Here is a 17318-nt window from a genome sequence, read left to right as displayed (position 1 = left end):
TTATTTTTTATTTTTTAATTTCTTTTGTTAATTTTACACAAATTTACACAGGACACCAACAAACATTACAGGACAGTACAGGACCTATATACCCCCACCCCCAAGGCTAAAAAAAACAACAACAAAAGTATTTGTGCTCAAATGTTACATGTTAGCAACAGCAGCATAAAAATATAAATGATTATGACTGTGTAGACAATATGTTCAGTTAAAGGAAAAATGTTTAATAAAATCTATAAAAGGGTTCCAGGTCAAAGTTTCTGCGGGCCTTGCACCGTTTATACCTGATCTTTTCCAGGGGTAAAAAGGAGAGCACCTCCTTTAACCACTGCAAAAAGGATGGAGCTATTTTTGACTTCCAGTTAAAAAGAATAAGCACGCGAGCAAGCAATGATGCGAATGCTGAAGCATTTGCCTGTAGATTTGTAAGCTTACAGTTTGGGGGTGGTATTTCAAAGATAGCTGTGTGCAAATCAGGATTTATAGTCTGTCTGCAGATATGGGAGAATACCTCAAATATATTTCCCCAGTAGCTGTTGAGAGAGGGACATGTCCAGAACATGTGTCCTACAGAGACTGGGCTATGGCCACATCTAGGGCAGCCAGGATCTGTGATAGAAAAGATTCTGGCAAGATTGTCTCTTGAATAATGAAGACGGTGAAGCACTTTAAATTGGCTCAACCCATGGCGTGTACACAGCGACGAGGTGTGTATACGAATTAAGCTCTCTCGCCACGCCTCAATAGACAATAGGTGCAGGAGTAGGCCATTCGGCCCTTCGAGCCAGCACCGCCATTCAATGTGATCAATCAGTACCCCGTTCCTGCCTTCTCCCCATACCCCCTGACTCCGCTATCCTTAAGAGGTCTATCTAGCTCTCTCTTGAATGCATTCAGAGAATTGGCCTCCACTGGCTTCTGAGGCAGAGAATTCCACAGCTTCACAACTCTCTGACTGAAAAAGTTTTTCCTCATCTCCGTTCTAAATGGCCTACCCCTTATTCTTAAACTGTGGCCCCTGGTTCTGGACTCCCCCAACATTGGGAACATGTTTCCTGCCTCTAATGTGCCCAACCCCTTAATAATCTTATACGTTTCGATAAGATCCCCTCTCATCCTTCTAAATTCCAGTGTATACAAGCCTAGTCGCTCCAATCTTTCAACATATGACAGTCCCGCCATTCTGGGAATTAATGCCTTTCCACCTCATCATAAAGCTCTACACCCAGGTCCCTCTCCCATGCCGTTTTTGTTTTGTCCCAGGTTATCTGTTTTAATTCCTGTATTAATGTGTAAATTGTTGAAACACGTTTCCTGTCAAAGGGGTCATGATCCAGGATAGTGTCTAATTGGCTCTTAGTGGACAGATGAGGAAATGAGGGAAACACTGTTTTAGCAAAGCTACGTATTTGAAGATACCTAAAGAAATGAGAGCTGGGTATATTATGGTTTTCAGCAAACGTTTCAAAGGAAGCGAACGTTCCATCAGTAAACAAGTCACAAAAATATAACAGTCCATTCCTCTGCCAATATGGAAATGCAATATGGAAATGCAATATGGAAATACATGGAGGATGTAAAACCTGCTGATACCTTTCAATCCAAAATATTTCCTGAACTGTAGCCATATTTTAAGCAAGGTTTTAACCACCGAGTTTTTGTCATTTGTATTTTACGATTATAAGGTAGCGAGCTGTAAGGGGTTTCTGCGCCGAGCTTTCGCCCGACCTAAGGTCCCCGTGCCTTGCTCTGATCCCTTGACCAGGCCGCGCACACTGGTTCCCCGTGAGTTGTTCGACCCACTCACCCCCTACGGTTCTAGACACTGGACTTAGATGCAGGAGCGTTGATAGTGCAGAAAAAAACTCAACCAGACCAGATTTGAAGACCAGGGTTTAAATGGAAAAGGCTTTTATTGAACGCTTGGGACTATTGTCCATGAATACTTAGACACAGTTCCAAACGACATATGCACCACTACACGAATACTTAGACACAGTTCTAAACGACATATGCATCACTTACACGAATACTTAGACACAGTTCTAAATGACATATGCATGACTGTAAGATGGGGAACGTATGACACATCGCAAACTTGACCAACACATATTCATTTACACACCCACGTTTATTCAAACCACCCTCCCCTCTACACTAAACTATGTCCAGGATATGCAGGATCGGGGTACATGCTCACCATGGGGCTATTACTGGGGTTACTGGCTGTTCGTGCTGCTTCTCCGCTGCTTTCCGTGAGGGTCGTGCTTGTCCCGTGAGTTTCTTCCTTCTGTTTCTTGCGTTCCTTGCAGGTTTTCTTGCAGTATTTCTTCTCGAGTTGCGTGCCTGTTCCTCTCTCTCTTGCATCCGTTCTTCTTGCCTGTCTTTTCTTCCTCCTGCATCCGTTTGACTTGAGTTTAAAACCCAAAAGTCGTGGCCAGTTATACTATTCTGACCCGTCCTATCTCCCGCCAGATCTTGGGATCTCTTTGTTTAAAAGATATGTATTGAGTTTTCTCTCTGATCTGCGCTTATGTCCGGGGGTACCGGGGATGGCCAGACGGTGTTAATTGGTATTTTGTTGCAAGGTGATGGGTTTAACTGGTTTCCCATCACCTACCAGGTAGTTTTCTATGGGCTATTGTGCCCCCTTAACGAGATTAACTGTGTAGGTCGGCTTGGGGCATTGTGAGTATGCTGATGTCAGCGCCCCAGTGTCTGGACTTCGACCTGGTTTCGCAGGTTTCTGCATGGCCAATACCCATCCATTGTTCTGGCCGTGGCTTTGCAGAAACCTAGAGACTGGGCTGTAAGGTTTTTACTTTTGTGGCTGGTCACGAGGTCCTGCGGCCATTTTAGGACCCACAGATTGTGACATCCCTTGGTAAACTGACCGCAGCCTTTCTCCGCTATCAGCCCCAGTCTCCCGTTTAAAATGTCCAAACTGCAGCTCTTTGGTTTGGTGTTGCTTTCAGAATGAGGGAAAACTTCTCAAATCTTACAGAGCAGGTAATTATCGGTAGAGGATCAGATAAGAGTTCCATCTGTGGCCAGTCTGTGCCCCGTTTACTCTTATATGAATATGTCCAATGTAAAAGTTTTACAATATTTGCAGCCCAGTAGCAATAAATAAAGTTAGGCAGCCCTAGCCCTAGCTAATAAAGTTAGAACACCCGCCTTCTTACGAACTTCCAAGTATATGTTCTTCATCCTGGGATTTGAATTGTTCCAAATAAATGATGAGATTAGTCTATCTAATTGCTGAAAAGTTGTCCTAGGTATAAATATGGGGATCATTTGAAAAAGATAAAGAAATCTAGGTAAAACCGTCATTTTAACGATAATGATGTGGCCTACTAATAAGAGTGGTAGTGTTGACCACTTTTTGAAGTCCTGTGTTGTTCGTTCTAATAATGATTTAAAGTTATGGCTGTATAAACCTCCCATAGTATGGGTAACTTTAATTCCCAGATAAGTAAATACATTTTTCTCAAGTTTAAATGGGAAGCTGGAGTAGTCGCCATCAGTGTGATTGATTGGGAACAGCAAGCTCTTTTGAGTAATTTATCTTATAACCTGACAGGCGGCCAAAAATCTCTAATATATGCAATAGCTTTGGTATGGAGTCAGGATTGGATATATATACCAGCAGATCGTCCACGTACAGCGACACTTTATGAGATTTACCACTTCGAAGGATACCTCTGATACCATCTTTTGTCCTAAAAGCTATAGCAAGTGGTTCTATTGCCAAATCAGTAGGGAGAGAGGCTGCAGCCTTGTCAGCAGCCCCTGTGGAGCTGGAAGTAGTCAGAGATTATATTGTTGGTCCACACAGCTGCCATTGGCGCAAAATATAATATTTTAATCCATAACAAGAATGATGGGCCGAAGCCAAATCTTTTGAGAGCAGCAAACAAATATTGTCATTCGACACATGTTACAGAACGACTGCCTGCCCGGTATAAATCCAGTTTGGTCAGGGTTAATAACTTTGAAAACTACTGTTTCAAGACGGGTGGCTAAAATTTTTGTGAGGATTTTATAATCACAATTCAACAAGCTTATAGGGCGGTATGAACCACACAATAGTGGGTCTTTATCTTTTTTAAGTAGGACTGATATGGTTGCCTGCGACATTGTTTGAGGTAGTTTCTGTTGGCTAAAAATTTCCTGATACAACAATTTAAGTGTTGGAGCCAGTTTGATTGCAAATTCTTTGTATATTTCAATTGGGAAACCGTCTGGTCCTGGGGCTTTGTTGCTCTGCATCGATTTAATTGCTTGTAATATTTCTTCAGTTGATATTTCCCTGTCAATTTGTGTCTGGTCGTCTGTAGTAATTTCTGGGATGTGTAGGCTGTCTAAGAAGGCAGGAATACCTAATAGATCACTGGGTGGTTCTGAAGCATAAAGGGAAAAATAAAACTGCTTAAACTGGTCATTGATGGCGTTTTGATCAGTAGTCTTTACCCCCGGCGATGTTAAAATTTCAGGAATAGTACTGGCGGCTGTGGACTGTCTGACCTGGTAAGCTAAAAGTTTTCCTGCCTTTTCTCCGTGTTCATAGAAAATCTGCTTTGATTTGAAGATTAGTTGCTCTGTTTGTCTGTTGGATAAGTTGTCAAATTCCGTCTTAAGTAATAATTTCTCCTTGTAGAGTTCACGTGTTGGCGAATTGGCATTAAAATGGTCTATTTCCGCTATACTGTGGAACAATTCTGTCAGACGTTGTTTATATTTCTTCCTCTCATATTCTGTATATGAGATTATCTGGCCTCGAAGGTAGGCTTGAAGAGCCTCCCAGATCATCGCTAAGTACATGTCCGGAGTATTATTAATTTCCATAAAGATGTCTATTTGTTGAGAAATAAATCTTTTGAAAGACTCCCTAGATAGCAACAGAGGATCAAACCGCCAAGTGCGTCGAGGTCTAGGGCAGTCTAGGAAGCTTATATCTAGTTGCACAGGGCTGTGGTCAGAAAGAGCAATACTGTTACACTGGCTCCCCTTGACCATAGAAAGGGTCCTACTATCTACAAGAAAAAAATCAATTCTTGAGTGCTGGGGAAAAAAAAGAATATTGTTTTGTTTTTGGGTTATTTTTTCTCCAGGGGTCAAAAAGAGTATAGGATTCGATAAATGAATTGATAACAGCGCCAGAATTTGAGATTTTCCTATTAGGTCTCGGGTTGGATCTGTCCAGATAGGAATGTAATCTATATACTAAAACTCTCGTTTGGTATCTTGTTTGTGACTGAACTTCAGCCAAAACGGTACACGATAGCGCAACAATTTTACTCACGATTGTCACTTTAGTGATAATGCAAGTAGTTTTATTGAAATCGGTGTTATATTTTTAAAGCTATTCACATTTTAAAGTTTAAAAGGAGGGGAGGGGAGGGGGGAGTGGGGAGAAGGGAGAGGTTGAGGAGAGAAGGGAGGGGGGGGGGGAGGACAGGGTGCTGCACCAATGCAGGAGAGGTTTGGGCCCAACGGGTCCACTTTGTCTAGTACACTGTTAAAATCCCCTCTTAATATCAGTTGGTGATCATTGAGATTTGGGAGGGATGTTATGAAGCTAAAGAATGATGGGTCGGCCCAATTTGGTCCATACACATTGGCTAATGCCACCTGTGTGCCATACAGATTGCCTGTTACAACTACATACCTTCCCCTGGGGTCGGTGATGGTCGACGATAGGGTAAATGGAATCCCCTTCCTGATTAAAATAGCTGTACCTCGTGATCTAAACTCATTTTTGGAGCAGAATATTTGACCTATCCAGGCTTTTTTCCGTTTCACATGTTCACTTGATCGGAGGTGAGTTTCCTGAAGGAAAATAATATCAGATTTCAGAGATTTTAAGTGTGCAAAGACCCTGCTCCGCTTTACAGGATTATTAATTCCCTTTATATTCCAACTCAAGAAACGGACGTAGTCCTTATTTTTGTTGTCATCCGTTTTTTACAAGGGGGAGTCCAGAACCAGGGGTCACAGCTTAAGGATAAGGGGGAAGTCTTTTAGGACCGAGATGAGAAAACATTTCTTCACACAGAGAGTGGTGAGTCTGTGGAATTCTCTGCCACAGAAGGTAGTTGAGGCCAGTTCATTGGCTATATTTAAGAGGGAGTTAGATGTGGCCCTTTTTGCTAAAGGGATCAGGGGGTATGTAGAGAAGGCAGGTACAGGCTACTGAGCTGAATGATCAGCCATGATCATATTGAATGGCGGTGCAGGCTCGAAGGGCCGAATGGCCTACTCCTGCACCTATTTTCTATGTTTCTATGTTTCTATGTAAGAAAGCAACAAAAAAAAACAAAAAAACAATAAAGTCTCTACCTACAAACAAAAAACAGAGCCTTAAAACCCCTGCTGATCTACCAGTCCCCTAGAGATCACATCCCCCACTACCAGTGTAACATAGCAAATAACCATATAGAGAAAAAAAAAACCTCTAACAATGAGCCCTAAACAGGGCGAACCATAATCTTATAAAGATTATATTACAATGAACTTACAATATTTCTAATTGGAAAATATGTGCATTAACCTCTGTACAACAGTTATCATAGCAGTCCCCTTATGTCCATAAATCTCTGTCATCTGAATAATTTCCAACGCTAAGTGTCATTATAAAATATCAAAGAAATATTTTTCAGATGGGTTAGTCATTATTAAAACACTTCTGTATTAAACAGTAAATGCAACATTACAGGTAAATTTGGGAATATGACTGTTGAATGCTGAAATAAGGTCAAACCCGAACCGTAACTTTACCATATAACTCGACTCCTTGCCAGTTCGCTGCACTAGCTGCCAGCACTTGGCCATCAATGCCGGTTAGCCACTAATGCCGGTTAGCCGCCGGCACCAGTTAGCCATTAATATGAGTATGTCGATATCTCAATCTTAGGGCTTACGATTCTTCCTGGTGTAGTCCACCACCTCTGACGGGTCTCCAAACCGCTTATCTTGGCCGGTCGACAACGAAATACGGAGAGTCGTAGGGTACAGAATTACAAACTTTATGCCCTGGCAGGTCCGGAGTAGCCGCTTAGCTTCGGAGAAGGCCGCTCTCTTTCTAGCCACCGCTGCAGTGTATTCTGGGAAAATGCTCACTCGCTTATCATTTAGGGTAGGCGGGGCCAAGCGGGCAGCTTTTCGGAAGGCTTCCCTTATCTCTTGGCAGTAATGAAACTTTACCACGATGACCCTCGGAGATTCTCCTGCGTTGGGTGGCGGCCGTAGGCTATGGTGGGCTCGGTCTAGAGTTGGAGTGCAGTCGAGGCTCAGTAGCTCCCGTAACATCTTAGCGATAGCATCTGTAGGCTGCTGGACTCCGCCGGTCTCCAATCCCTCTTTTATCCCGACGATATGCACATTGCACCGGCGTTGTCGCCCCTCCAGGTCGTCTAGTTTTAAGCGTAGCATCGTAACTTCTGACTTTAGTTGGTCCGTTTCCCCCTGAAGTTTCGTCATCTTGTCGGAGTATGTATTCAGACCGCCCTCCAGCTCTTTCAAACGGGCATCTTGTGTTTTGCCATGTCATCCCTTAAAGAATCTATTTTAGCATTCAAGTCTTTGGTACTTGAATCTATTCGTGCCAAGATCCTGCTTTCGCTGTTTGTTATGGCAGCCATCACTTCAGACAAGTTGACAGACTCACTATCTTGGGGCCCCGAGGCTTTAGCGGCTTGGTCTTTGTCAGACTTTGTTTTGCCCATGGCGTCTTCCACGCTGTCAATGTGCAAATGCAAGGTCACTAATTTGGTGTGCCTGCAGTTCAATAACACGTATCTTAAACCTAAATCGTCTGAGGTTAATTAAAAAAAAGTTTAGTATAAAATAGTTCGCCCTGGGCAGGTGCTCAGAAAAGCACATCATACATGTCACTGCTCACCAGCGCCCCTTCCTTTTTAAAATTACATTAATTTTCTCACTTTGGCTGAGGAGCGTGAACACCTCTGCGCTGCTGAAAAAGGTCCAGCAGAGACTGCACTTCCTGAGGGTGCTCAGGAAGAATAACATCACTCAGAGACTGCTGTTGTCCTTTTATCGGTGCTACATTGAGAGCATCCTAACATACTGTGTATGCGTATGGTACACCAGCTGCACAGCGGCTCAGAGGAAAGCGCTCCAGAGGGCCATTGACAACGCCCAGAGGATTGTCGGCTGCCCTCTACTTACCTTGGAGGACTTACACAGTTCCCGCTGCATCAAAAAATCCCAGAGTATTATAAAGGACATTTCCCACCCCGGACACTCCCTGTTTGAACTGTTACCGTCAGGCAGACGGTACAGATCTACAAGGACAAGGACAAACAGACTTAAAAATAGTTTTTACCCCACTGCTATAAAGGCACTAAATGTAGCCGCCAAGGAACGCAGGGGCGATACATAATAAGAGACTGTGAAATCGACAGAAGGATGTAGGGTTGGGTGTTTATGCGTGCTATTTTCATGATATTTATTTCAGTTGTTTATCTTTTTTAAAATATTTTACCTTGTATGTATCGTTAGCTTTTAGAAATGTTTGAATGGTGCACTGACTGGCTGACATTTTACAATTTCGTTGTACATGGCTCATGTTACAATGACAATAAAGGAACTATTCTATTCTATTCTAAAGTACAAATTTGTATTCTAACAATACAATTGGTACTGGTACAATATGTAATAGCATGCATGGTATTTCTCTTTTCATTTGTTGTAGAATGTGTACTTGTATTTTCTTTTGGCAGACTGAAATTGGTGCATCACATCTATTTTAATTGATAATTAGTAGTAGATGCTGATTTATTTACATGTATATGCTAAATCTATCTCATTTGTATCTCATTTTTTCCCCCTTTCCCATGATTTTTTGCCTTGGCAGTGTCGCACAACACATTCTTACTGCTTAGGTGCAGACCAAATTCATGAGAATGAACCCAGCAGTGTTTCTCGAACTCCTGATAAAGATGATCCTCAATTCACACCAAATGTACATGACACCAGAGCTCTGAAGGAAAGACAGCGTACGTTCCGCCTCAAAAAAGAGTAGAACTGTTGAAAAGATCAATGGACAAGGAAACTAAAGAAAGTAAAACATGACTTGATCAGAGGAGCTGGTGAATTCTTACAAAAAACAGCACTGTCTTTCTTTCAGGCACAATTGTGGAAAGTGTCAGGACGTAGAGGATCAAGAGGAAGACGATAGAGTTATCAGACAAGGTACTTGTCTTGCCCATCTACCACCAGAGTCCCCGTGTATACCAGTTCTGCCAGCGCATTTTTACACTTCCATCAATCACATCACTACATGGGTGGTTAAATAATATCGAAGTGAGGCCTGGGTTTCCCCCTAATGTCTTTGAACTTTTGAAAGACGAGGCAGCAGGAATGACAGAGATGGAAACGTTCTGTGTGGTGTCAATAGACAATAGACAATAGACAATAGACAATAGGTGCAGGAGTAGGCCATTCAGCCCTTCGAGCCAGCACCGCCATTCAATGCGATCATGGCTGATCACTATCAATCAGTACCCCGTTCCTGCCTTCTCCCCATACCCCCTCACTCCGCTATCCTTAAGAGCTCTATCCAGCTCTCTCTTGAAAGCATCCAACGAACTGGCCTCCACTGCCTTCTGAGGCAGAGAATTCCACACCTTCACCACCCTCTGACTGAAAAAGTTCTTCCTCATCTCCGTTCTAAATGGCCTACCCCTTATTCTCAAACTGTGGCCCCTTGTTCTGGACTCCCCCAACATTGGGAACATGTTATCTGCCTCTAATGTGTCCAATCCCCTAATTATCTTATATGTTTCAATAAGATCCCCCCTCATCCTTCTAAATTCCAGTGTATACAAGCCCAATCGCTCCAGCCTTTCAACATACGACAGTCCCGCCATTCCGGGAATTAATCTAGTGAACCTACGCTGCCCGCCCTCCATAGCAAGAATATCCTTCCTCAAATTTGGAGACCAAAACTGCACACAGTACTCCAGGTGCGGTCTCACCAGGGCCCGGTACAACTGTAGAAGGACCTCTTTGCTCCTATACTCAACTCCTCTTGTTACGAAGGCCAACATTCCATTGGCTTTCTTCACTGCCTGCTGAACCTGCATGCTTCCTTTCATTGACTGATGCACTAGGACACCCAGATCTCGTTGAACTCCCCCTCCTCCTAACTTGACACCATTCAGATAATAATCTGCCTTTCTATTCTTACTTCCAAAGTGAATAACCTCACACTTATCTACATTAAACTGCATCTGCCATGTATCCGCCCACTCACACAACCTGTCCAGGTCACCCTGCAGCCTTATTGCATCTTCCTCACAATTCACACTACCCCCCAACTTAGTATCATCTGCAAATTTGCTAATGGTACTTTTAATCCCTCCGTCTAAGTCATTAATGTATATCGTAAATAGCTGGGGTCCCAGCACCGAACCTTGCGGTACCCCACTGGTCACTACCTGCCATTCCGAAAGGGACCCATTTATCCCCACTCTTTGCTTTCTGTCTGTTAACCAATTTTCTATCCATGTCAGTACCCTACCCCCAATACCATGTGCCCTAATTTTGCCCACTAATCTCCTATGTGGGACCTTGTCGAAGGCTTTCTGAAAGTCGAGGTACACCACATCCACTGACTCTCCCTTGTCAATTTTCCTAGTTACATCCTCAAAAAATTCCAGTAGATTTGTCAAGCATGATTTCCCCTTCGTAAATCCATGCTGACTCGGAACGATCCCGTTACTGCTATCCAAATGCTCAGCAATTTCGTCTTTTATAATTGACTCCAGCATTTTCCCCACCACTGATGTCAGACTAACTGGTCTATAATTACCCGTTTTCTCTCTCCCTCCTTTCTTAAAAAGTGGGATAACATTTGCTATCCTCCAATCCACAGGAACTGATCCTGAATCTATAGAACATTGAAAAATGATCTCCAATGCTTCCACTATTTCTAGAGCCACCTCCTTAAGTACTCTGGGATGCAGACCATCAGGCCCTGGGGATTTATCAGCCTTCAGTCCCATCAGTCTACCCAAAACCATTTCCTGCCTAATGTGGATTTCCTTCAGTTCCTCCATCACCCTAGGTTCTCCAGCCCCTAGAACATTTGGGAGATTGTGTGTATCTTCCTCAGTGAAGACAGATCCAAAGTAACGGTTTAACTCGTCTGCCATTTCTTTGTTCCCCATAATAAATTCCCCTGCTTCTGTCTTCAAGGGACCCACATTTGCCTTGACTATTTTTTTCCTCTTCACGTACCTAAAAAAACTTTTGCTATCCTCCTTTATATTATTGGCTAGTTTACCCTCGTACCTCATCTTTTCTCCTCGTATTGCCTTTTTAGTTAACTTTTGTTGCTCTTTAAAAGAGTCCCAATCCTCTGTCTTCCTTGATGAAATGAGTCTACTTGAGTTTCCTGAAAAGCGCCATATAAATTAAATGTATTATTATTATTGTTATTACTTGCAGAACTCTCATATAATATTACAGAAGATTCAGTAGAGGGTTTTGAGGACTTTGGATCCCTAGGGAAGCCTACCAACCATGCCATTTTTTCCATGGTTAGATGCTTTCATGGGGAAATGGAAACAACCTCTAGGTTACTTTCTGTCGCGAGACACCACAACGGCTGACAAACTGGAAACATTACTGAAAGAATACATACAAAAGATGAAGGCCATTGGACTACAGCCTAAGGCAGTGGTTTGTGACCAAGGCTCAAGCAATGTACTCAAAATTGGGTGTAACAGAAGTTCATCCTTTCTTCGTTCACGGGGGAGACAGGATCTATTGTATGCATGACCCACCACACTTGTTAAAAAACACTAGGTCAAATTTGGAAAAGTATGTTTTTGAAGTCAAGAGAGAGGATGGCAATAAGAAAAATATCCAATGGTCATATATTTGCAACTTTTATGACCTTGATTCTCATTTGGCCATTAGAAAAGCCCATAAACTGACCAGAGGCCACTTTGTTCTAATCAGCTTCTCTAAAATGAGAGTTAACAAGGCAGCGCAGGTACTCAGCATTCAGTAGCAGTGGCGTCTACACCCATTCAGCTCTTGGAAAGTTGCCTGGGGAAGTTGTTTATACGGCGGAGTTCATTGAAATGATTGATGGACTGTTTGATTCATTTAACAGCAGGTTTTACAAGGACCCCAAGAAATTGAGGCCTATCTCAATTTTGCGCATAAGTCATTCTTTGATCCATGCTTGCCTGTACTCCAAAGCTTGACAGTGCTTGGATCAAAACACGTGTTGTTTGTCATGGGATGGCGGCTTGCAATTTCTTGCGTTTCACGGCTGTGGCAGCACATGAAGGAAAGCACAGACGTTCGGTTTAATCAGGATATTGTTGAGAATTTGTTCCCACTATTCGGCGAATGGGGAGATTCCGAGACAATCCATCAGCGAGTGGTTATAGTAGCTGAACTGATAAAGCCAGCCGTGAGTGCAAACTGTTCCCCCGACTCTGACACTTAAAACTGTAAACACTCACAAAGAACAGAGTAAAGAGACCATCATCAGCTATCTCCCATGCCAATAAGACAAAACAGGGCAATGCAGTCTACAGCATTTTACTTGATCTCCCTGAAGTGAATACACTGGCTTACATCGCAGGTCACATCTGTCGCAGAATCATCACTTCACATGAACTGTCCTCAACGTGCCAGACATGCAGAGAAGTTCTACTACGACCTGATGCACCTTCAGTTGATCCTGCCCTCAGGTTCATCCATCATAAAGCATATGACACATCGACATCTGACTTCGGATCTTTGATGGTGCCTTCTGAATACTTTCTAGCATTCTGTGAAGTGTGTGAGAAAGTGTTTCGCACAGAATTTGACGATGTCAAGATGACCAGGAACAACATCTCCCATCTGATAAACCAAGCAATACAGAGTACACAAGACTACAAGGACATGAACTTGTGCAGCGAAAGAATCAAGGCTAGAATTGTCTCAATCTTTGTGAGTGTTGACATACATAATGGACTCAAATTTAAGAATAGAAAACTGCAGGGCATGACCGTTAAAAAGAAGTGTAAGAAAGCTCAAAAAGTGCAACGAAAGTAAAGTACATAAGTTGCTTGAAATATATATTTAAAGTAATGCACTTGTTTATATATATCATTTGAAAATTTTGTTTTGTCACCCACAAAAAATGATGCGAATTACGATGTAATTATTATTGTCTATAAGTTGGACATTTTGTCCTTTCGGGTAAGGAAGGGGAGGGGCTTCCATTGTTTGAAATATGTTGAATTTTACATCACTTTCATTGGTTACCTGATATGACAGAAATAAAAAAGTTTTATCCTTGTTTATGAAGTTCATTTTTGAATGATTTAAAATTGAGGGTGTTGGTGCAATATACGGCTAACCGACAAATGTGCAGTATGAGATATTCATATTTGAAAAATCCATAAATCACAAAAAAATAAGGTGGCAATGTGATTTGAACAACTTATGGGTTTAATTAAATATAAAATGTTTACAGGTTGTAGGGTAGTGGGTAAGGATCGTGTTAGTGCATGTAACACATTTTTCACAAGAGAGAGAGGGAGAAACAGATTGAAAGAAAAAGGTTGCTAAACAAATAATTAGAGGAAATCACAACTATATACCTATATAATGAAACCATACCTTACCGCCTGAGACGTCTGCGTGGGTGATGCAGTTCATCACCTCCCCTCCGGCAGAAGGCAAGTACGAGGCGCTGAAAGTACTCATGCTTCAAACCTTCGGATTCAGTAGGCATGATCGAGCTGAGAGGCTTATGCACCTACCGGATCTCGGAGATCGGCTGCCGTCCGCCCTCATGGCTGAAATGTTGGCGCTGGCAGGTGAGCACAAGGATTGCCTCATGTTCGAGCAGGCATTTCGAGAGCAACTGCCAGAAGACGTTAGGCTTATGCTCACGGATTGTTCTTTTAAGGACCCCGTGGCATACGCGGAGAAAGCCGATGCGCTTATGGCGTCCAAATCGAAGAAACATAGTTCGATCAACAGGGTCTCGGCACCATCGGGCAGCCCGCAGCGGCACCAAGATGGCGCCGCGACTCCCGCCATTTCTCCAAAAGCCCACCAAAAGGACCCAGCCCGCCAAAAGGATCCGCACAAGCGCTGCTGGTGCTATTATCATCTGAGATGGGGTGGAGAAGCCCGCAACTGCCGCTCGCCTTGCACCTTCTCAGGAAATGCCTCGGCCGATCGTACATAGAGGCGGTTGCGATTAGCCAGAACAGATGCCTCTACATCCGAGATCGATTCACGGACACAGAATTCTTGGTCGACACGGGAGCCATAGTCAGCATCGTACCGCCGACCGACCTTGAAGCATGATCGGGTAAGAAAGGGCCTACCCTCATCGCAGTTAACGGTAGCCCCATTCGCACGTATGGTACACGGGCAATGTCTCTGTCCTTAGGCACCCGCACGTACGAATGGACGTTTATCGTCGCGGAAGTCGGTCAAGCGATCCTGGGTGCAGATTTCCTCTGGGCCTTTTCGCTAGTTCCCGATGTCCGAGGTAAAGGCCTTCGACCCTCCGCTAGCAGCGATGAGCCCGCTGCTCCACCGCCGGCCACCCCGCCCAGCCCGACTGTCCAGGCCGTCGTCGCAGCCTCCGACCCGTATGCTGCGGTCCTGGCTGAGTTTCCGGAGCTGCTGGTTCAGCGTTTCGACGCCCCTTCTGCAAGGCACGGCGTTGTCCATCACATTCCCACCGAGGGGCCCCCCGTTTTCATGCGGGACCGGAGGTTGCCGCCGGACAAACTCAAGGTGGCGCGGGAAGAATTTCAGAAGATGGAACAAATGGGCATTGTCCGTCGGTCCCACAGCCCGTGGGCCTCTCCATTGCATATGGTCTCCAAAGCATCTGGGGGGTGGAGGCCATGTGGAGATTACCGGCGCCTTAACGCCGTCACCACGGCGGACCGCTATCCCATACCGCACATCCAGGATTTCTCGTCCGGGCTGGAAGGTGCCGTAGTGTTCTCCAAAATTGACTTGGTGCGGGGCTACCACCAGATCCCTGTGCATCCGGGAGACATTCCAAAGACTGCCACGATCACTCCGTTCGGGTTGTTCGAATGGTTGCGTATGCCTTTCGGTTTAAAAAACGCGGCACAGGCGTTCCAGCGGCTGATGGATCATGTGGGTCGAGATTTGTCTTTTGTTTTCATTTATTTGGACGATATCCTGGTCGCCAGTCGCTCGGTGCGAGAACACCTTGTCCATTTGCAGACGGTGTTCAAGCGACTCCAAGACCACGGGCTCATCATACACCCCTCCAAGTGTCAATTTGGCCTCCACTCTATTGATTTCTTAGGACACCGGATCACCTCAGCCGGCGCCATTCCGTTGCCTGACAAAGTGGAGGCGATTCGTGCCTTCCCGCGACCCACCACGGTAAAAGGGTTGCAGGAGTTCGTGGGTATGGTGAATTTCTATCACAGGTTCGTGCCGGCAGTGGCGCGGGTCATGCGTCCGCTCTTCCAGTGTCTCGCAGGCAAACCTGTCGAGTTGGAGTGGTCGGCTGCCGCTGAGACGGCCTTTGAGGCAGCTAAAGTGTCTCTGGCAGACGCCACCATGCTGGTCCACCCGAGCGCCTCCGCCCCCACGGCCCTGACGGTCGATGCGTCGGACGTGGCGGTTGGAGGGGTTTGGGAACAGCATGTAGATGGCAGTTGGCAGCCCTTGACATTTTTCAGCCGACAGCTTAATCCGGCTGAGCTGAAGTATAGCGCCTTTGACCGAGAGCTTCTGGCTCTCTATTTAGCTGTCTATTTAGGTATTTTTTAGAATGCTGCCCATTTGTGGCTTTACGGACCACAAACCGTTGACTTTTGCTTTTTCGAAAGTATCCGACCCATGGTCGGCCCACCAGCAGCGGCACCTGACGGCCATCTCAGAGTTTACTACCGATGTTCGACATGTCGCCGGTAAGCTGAATGCCGTTGCTGACACCCTGTCCCGGCCAGCCATTTCCCCAATTTCAGCGGTGGAATGTGAGGTGGATTTCCAGGAGCTTGCGGAGGCACAGCGCCTGGCTGACACTGCCTCAGTATACCAGTCCACCACTTCGGGGTTGAAGTTGGCCCAAGTGGCTTGCAGGCCTGCGGGTACAAAAGTCTGGTGTGCCCCGCCCTAGGCCGGTGGTGCCGGCCGCCCTTCAGCGGCGAGTGTTTGAGCTGGCGCACCTGTAATGGGCTGGCGCACCCGTCCATCCGCTCCACCTCTTCCTTGGTAGCCGATAGGTTTGTGTGGCACGGCCTGCGCAAGCAGGTAGCCGCTTGGGCCCGTTCCTGTGTTCCCTGCCAAACCGCTAAAGGCATATCCAACCTCCGGTACAGGAGTTTGAGGTCCCTGCGGTCAGTTTTTTCCATATTGACGTTGATTTAGTTGGACCCTTGCCTTCCTCCAGGGGCTACACTCACCTACTCATGGTGGTTGACCGGTTTACCCATTGGCCGGAGGCTTTCCCGTTGTCCGACACCTCTGCCGCCTCTTGTGCCCGGGTCCTGGCCCTCCATTGGGTGGCCCGCTTCGGTGTTCCATCCATTATTACCACCGACCGGGGGCCCAAGTTCACCTCTACCCTTTGGGCTACGTTAGCGAAGCTGTACGGTTCCCAGTTGCAGCAGACCACGGCGTACCACCCACAGGCTAATGAGCTCGTGGAGAGGTTCCACCGGCAGCTTAAGGCGGCCCTCAGTGCGCGGCTGGACGGCCCTGACTGGGTAGACCAGCTCCCCTGGGTACTTTAGGGCAACCATACGGCTCCTAAGCAGGACCTCGGAACTTCGTCCGTGGAACTGGTATATGGCTCGCCACTCAGGGTGCCCAGGGATTTCCTTCCGGCGCCCTCTGGTCAGCAGCCCTCGGTTCCGTCGGTCTTAGCATTCCTCCGGGCGCGAGTGGGTTCCCTGGCTCCGGTTCCTACTTCACGTCACGGGTGTTCCATGGTGCATGAACCGACTGCCTTGAAGGACTGTGAATTTGTAGAGATGCCCATCGTTCCCCGTTACAGAAGGACCGTTCCACGTGTTGCGTAAAGGGACGGTCACCTTCACCTTAGATGTTGGGGGCAGGAGTGAGCTCGTCTCTGTGTCCAGGCTCAAATCTGCACACTTGGATCAGGACCGCCCTGCCCTGGTCGGTCAGACGCCTCGGCGGGGCCGCCCTCCTGCAGTTCCACCTGACCCGGGACCCCCTGCTCCTGTGGTGCCTGCAGCCCCTCTCCTTACTCATTCTGGTCGTGAAGTCCGGCTCCCTGCTAGATTCCCTACCTCGGGTTCTGGGGG

This window comes from Rhinoraja longicauda, chromosome 32 (genome assembly GCF_053455715.1).
Source record: "Rhinoraja longicauda isolate Sanriku21f chromosome 32, sRhiLon1.1, whole genome shotgun sequence".
Taxonomy (NCBI): Eukaryota; Metazoa; Chordata; class Chondrichthyes; order Rajiformes; family Arhynchobatidae; genus Rhinoraja; species Rhinoraja longicauda.
Note: the sequence above shows the minus strand (reverse complement) of the source record.